The sequence below is a fragment of the Nannospalax galili genome, unplaced genomic scaffold (genome assembly GCF_000622305.1).
Source record: "Nannospalax galili isolate Female #2095 unplaced genomic scaffold, S.galili_v1.0 scaffold1051, whole genome shotgun sequence".
Lineage (NCBI taxonomy): Eukaryota > Metazoa > Chordata > Mammalia > Rodentia > Spalacidae > Nannospalax > Nannospalax galili.
The window spans coordinates 8379839-8384807 of record NW_008331995.1 but is presented as its reverse complement, the minus strand read 5'-3'; the positions used below and the strand labels follow the sequence as shown (position 1 = coordinate 8384807).

At 39.0% G+C, this 4969-nt stretch overlaps 1 pseudogene; it reads left to right on the top strand.

Annotated features, from left to right (window-relative positions):
* Window positions 1–4246: 4246 nt before the first annotated feature.
* The window catches only part of LOC103729152, a 1474-nt pseudogene continuing 751 nt past the window's right edge, over window positions 4247–4969 (top strand).

Below are 4969 nucleotides of genomic sequence, written 5' to 3'. Positions count from 1 at the left end.
GCCTGCCTCTGCCTCCCAAGTGCTGGGATTAAAGGCATGTGCCACCACACCTGGCATAATTTCCTATTCTTAAAATTATCAACTTATTTTTACAAATTGTGTATTAGTGTTTTGCCTGCATATATGTATGTCCATGTCATGCAATACCCCTGGCGGCCAGAAGAGGGTGTCTGGTCTCCTGGAACTGGAATTATGAATGGATGTTCACTGCCATGTGGGTGCTGGGAACTGAAGCTAGTTCCTGGACAAGAGCAGCTAGTGCTCTTAATGCTGAGCCATCTCTCCAGCCCAACAACTTCTTATAAAGACATTGGTTATACTGGATTAAAGTCCACCATAACAACTTCATTTTAGTTTAAATATTTCTTTAAAGACCATAATCCCTAAATACAGTTATATTTTGAGTTACTGAGAGTTCAGATTTCAGTATGTGAATTGTAGGGAGACAGAATTAGGCTCAAAACCTTACCTCACCTTTGGGCTGTGGTTTATTCATCTATAGAATGGGAATATTGATGAGATAGTGAGTTCATAACCTTGACTTTCTGCTAAAGCTAAGGAGGGTGTCTATATACTCCATAAAATATTATACCACATTTTGCATGTGGATTTTTTTTTTGTGAAGAGGAAAGTCTATAGTTTTAATTGGATTCTAAAAGGGGTACATGACCCCTTAAAAGATTAAGAGGCAATGAATTAGATAATCTTTATAGTTCTTCTCAGCTCTTAAATTGTAAGAATCTATCCTTTGAGGAGAGAAGACAATGTTTTATTCTTTCACAGGAAAGACTGCCAGGAAATTCTTCCTAATGCATTTCCATTGCAAATATAATTTACCCCATTTTGGAATGACTCTAGAACAAATACAGTAAGAGAGGTCACCCACTGCAATTTTTTCATAGTTTTGTGAACAATGCTTCTGTTTAGTCATCAATGGAAGATTGAAACCTAATTCCTTTATCATTTCATTGTAATTGAGATCTTTTATTTGTCAATAACTTTTGTTGTTCTCCTCTGGCTATTAATCATAGAAGTTTAACCTCCAGGTGAATTATGTTTACATGCATGCACACACCCAATGGATACAACTGGAACAGAAGCAAAGTGCATAGGATGCTGCTTTGAACACAATAAGTGTTTATTAGCATTAGTTGAATGAAAAATAAATGAATGAGTTGACCCAGAGGGAGGATAGTTAAAAATCACTTAATAATTAAATAACTATTTTTCATGTCCCATATAAATACAACTTTATTAGACTTCTGATTATAAATGATTAATCTGTTGATTACTTCCAGTAATAAAATATATTAAAGAATATCAAATAAAGACTGTGCCTGTGTGGAGTGTGCACATGTAGGTCTAGCCATGCATGTAATTACATATGATATAGTTAATATTTAAAAGTATGCATGTGTGCTGGGCGTGGTGGCGCATGCCTTTAATCCCAGCACTTGGGAGGCAGAGGCAGGCAGATCTTTGTGAGTTCGAGGCCAGCCTGGTCTACATAGTGAGTTCCAGGACAGCTGGAGCTACAGGGAGACTCTGTCTCAAAAAAAAAAAAAAAAAAAAAAAAAAGTATGCATGTGTACATGTCTGTATGTATGTGTGATTTGAGTGTGTATTACAGTTAAGGAAAGGTCATTGCAAACCCCATGGTTTCCCTTGGTGGAATCTGCTAAGTGAAATTGACTCATTCATTTTCTCACCCTGGGTCTCCAGGAAGATGTGATCCCATGCCTCCTGAATAACGTGTTGGGATACCATGTACCACAGTGACGTTTTTGTCTTTGTACTCGTTCTCAGCTTACCATCCTTGTTGAAGCGTGTCTGTGTGTGGTGGGAGAGGTGGAGATTAGTGAGAAGTGGAACAAAGAATATACAGGAGTTGGTTCCCAATTTCCACTTTAATATTTCCAATATTAAGTCTCCATAGCATATTTCTTTCTTTATACTATTTGAGCATATTCTGATCTCTGCTTCAGATGGAATATTTAATATCTAAAGCCTGGGCATTCCAATGTTGCTGGTAGTAAGGGTAGAAGTGAACTTACTGTTGTGGCTTCCAGCAGATTTCCCTCCCTCCCATTACACCTGTTTGGAATCTTTGGCAGAGTCAGACTTTTTCAACATACTTAACCTCCCCCTACCATAAACATTCTCTCCTGCACTAGAGGCTAGAGGGCTCATGAGAAATATGCTTTGGACACTGTGGTCTATTTTATTTGGGGATCATTAATGTCTGGAGAAAACGTAAGCTTTCAAGGGTTCTGCTGAAAGATCGCTTGGCTGTCAGGGCTGTATCACAAGGCACTCAATTTATCAGCCATCCTTGGGGTGACCCGGCTGGGACTTGAACCTCTGGCTCCAGGGAGTCTAGGCTGAACAACGGTGATGTGGAGGCTACTCAGCCACTGCCTCCAGCCAGAAAAGATTAGTGTCATCAAAAATAGATTAGCGAGTCGGTTAAAAAATTAAAGTAACCCCTTTGTTCTAAAATATTTGTCAAAGTAAGCAAAGAAATTAGCTTTCACTTCAGATTAATTACTGAGTAAATTAGGATTGGGGGCAAGAACATTTCAGATTTTTTTCCTTTCAACTATGGAAATGGGGAAAAGTACATTATTTATCATAACTATTTCTAAAGACTGAAGCATTTATACGAAAGCCTGACAAAGCTTACGGGGCTCCTGCCTGCAAATTTGTTTTTTAATCCTTGAAGAATTCCTGAAACGTGGACTTTCATGGAAAGAAAAATATATTTCAAAGGAAAGAAATGAAAAGTTGATTCTCAGCTTCTTCAGTGTCTGACTCCAGAGGCATGTGAAGTCATCTTGCCGACCCCCTCCACTGAAGGACAGGGGCCATGTTCACCAAAGCCCCATGACAACCTGCACATTTTAAAGTTTGTCCTTCTGAGGAATGAACACAGATGAAAGACTAAAGACACAAGTCTATCAAATGCAATGTGGGATTCAGGATTGTACTCTTGGCCAGAAAAATGACATACAATTATCTCCTCTTATTCATGGGTATATGTTCCAAGTGGTGCTTGCAGCAGTGGATAGGACCAAACCTGTACATATCACCTTCCTCCCTAGGCACACACATACATATGATTAAAGTTTCATTTGTAAATTAGGCTCTATAAGAGATTAAAATTCTAACAAGCAGAAGAACAATGATAACGGGGAGCTGAGAAGATGGCTCAGTGGATAAAGTGCTTGCTGCACAAGCATAAGGACCAACGTTTTAATCCCCAGCACCCACAGCAAAGGTAGGTGGATGTGGCAGTCTGTCTGTCGTCCTGGCATTTGGGAGCTGGAGACAGGGGTCTCTGGAGCAAGCTGGCTAGCTTGATAAGATGAATCATTTAGCTCTGAGTTCAGGCAGCGACTATGTCTCAGTAAATAAAGCAGACAGTGATTGAGAAAGATATTTAACACCAAACTTTGGCCTCCATATGTACAAACACATACGTATACTGGTACACAAATCTGTGTCCCCCATATACACAGGCATGCATGTACTCACACATGTACAGCAGACACACACAAATACCTGCAGAAAACAAAAGAACAATAGTAACAATTTCCCGTGATAAAACTAATATGAACGTGGTTTCTCTTTCAAAATATAATTGGATTTCTGCTTTTCCACCTAGATGAAGTATATTTTGGCTTCTCTTCGGTATATCTGAATCATAGCATCTTTATCCATCATTCTGCTTTGGGATCATTATGTGGAATAATTAAGATTTCTTACAAGCAAGCATTGCCATATCATAACAGTAGATCTGATAACCAAAAGCATAGTTAAGCGACTAACAGGTGACAACACACAGCTGCAGGTGATGAAGGGGCGATTCAAGCCTTGGGCTGGGTGGAGCAGGATGGTGTGAAGTTTCATCACACGTCTTAGAATGACACACAGTGTAAAACTCATAATTATCTGTTTCTGGAATTTTCTATAGAATGTTTTTTGACTGTAGGTAACCTTCAGTATCTGAGGTTCTAGAAAATACAAACTTGGTAGCAGGGCAGTGGACTCCTAGATCAAATAATAAGGTTTATAGTTCAGTTACTAGTATTGTTTACCAGGCAGAGTGGGACCCACCTCTATAATCCCAGCATTCAGGAGGCTGAGGCAGGAAGATCAAGAGACCAAGGTCAGTTTGAGTTATGAAAGTCTGGATTATATAGCAAGGCCCTCCATCAAAAATTAGGTCCCTCCTTTCCTCAGCACCATGGCTGATCCCAGCATGAGGCAGATCAAGATTAAGACTGGGGTGGTGAAGTGATTGGTCAAAGCAAAATTGATGTATGAAAAAGAAGCAAAACACAAAAAAAGACTGAAAAAAAAATGAAAGTTGAAAATGGTGAAAACTGCCATTAGAAAGCTGGGATCCCTTTCAGAGGATGGCATGGTAAGAACAGGAGGTTGGAATTGGCTAGGCAGTTAGGGTAAAAAGACCCCAAAGAAAAGCAGCCAGTTTATTGGCTAAAACTCAAAATGTCTGTGGGCCTGTTAGCAACATACTCTGTTCCAAAGGCCAAAAATGCCAAAAGTGTTTGGGAGCTCTTATGTAATCCTTAAAAGAGTTTAGGGCTACCTCTTCAGAGGGGGGAATGTTAGAGTACCCAAAAGCCCCATAAAAATAAATAAATGAGAGGAAAAATAAAAGAAAAAAAAAGTGATGGGGAGATATGGGAGGTGTTGCAAGGGAGGGAGTGGGCATGGCTTTGATCAAAACACCTATATGCATGTATGAAACTCTCAATAAATTTTTTTAAGTTAGAAAAAAAATTACCAAAATAAAAAAGAGTGGTTATAAGAGGGCCTTTTGACTATGAATCCTAGTCACAGAAAAGATAATATAGAGGTGGTTTGTTTTGTCCTTAAGATTTTTTTAAAACAGTAAGCTAGATCATTATGCAACTGCCATTGTTGCAGAGTTGGATATTGGTAC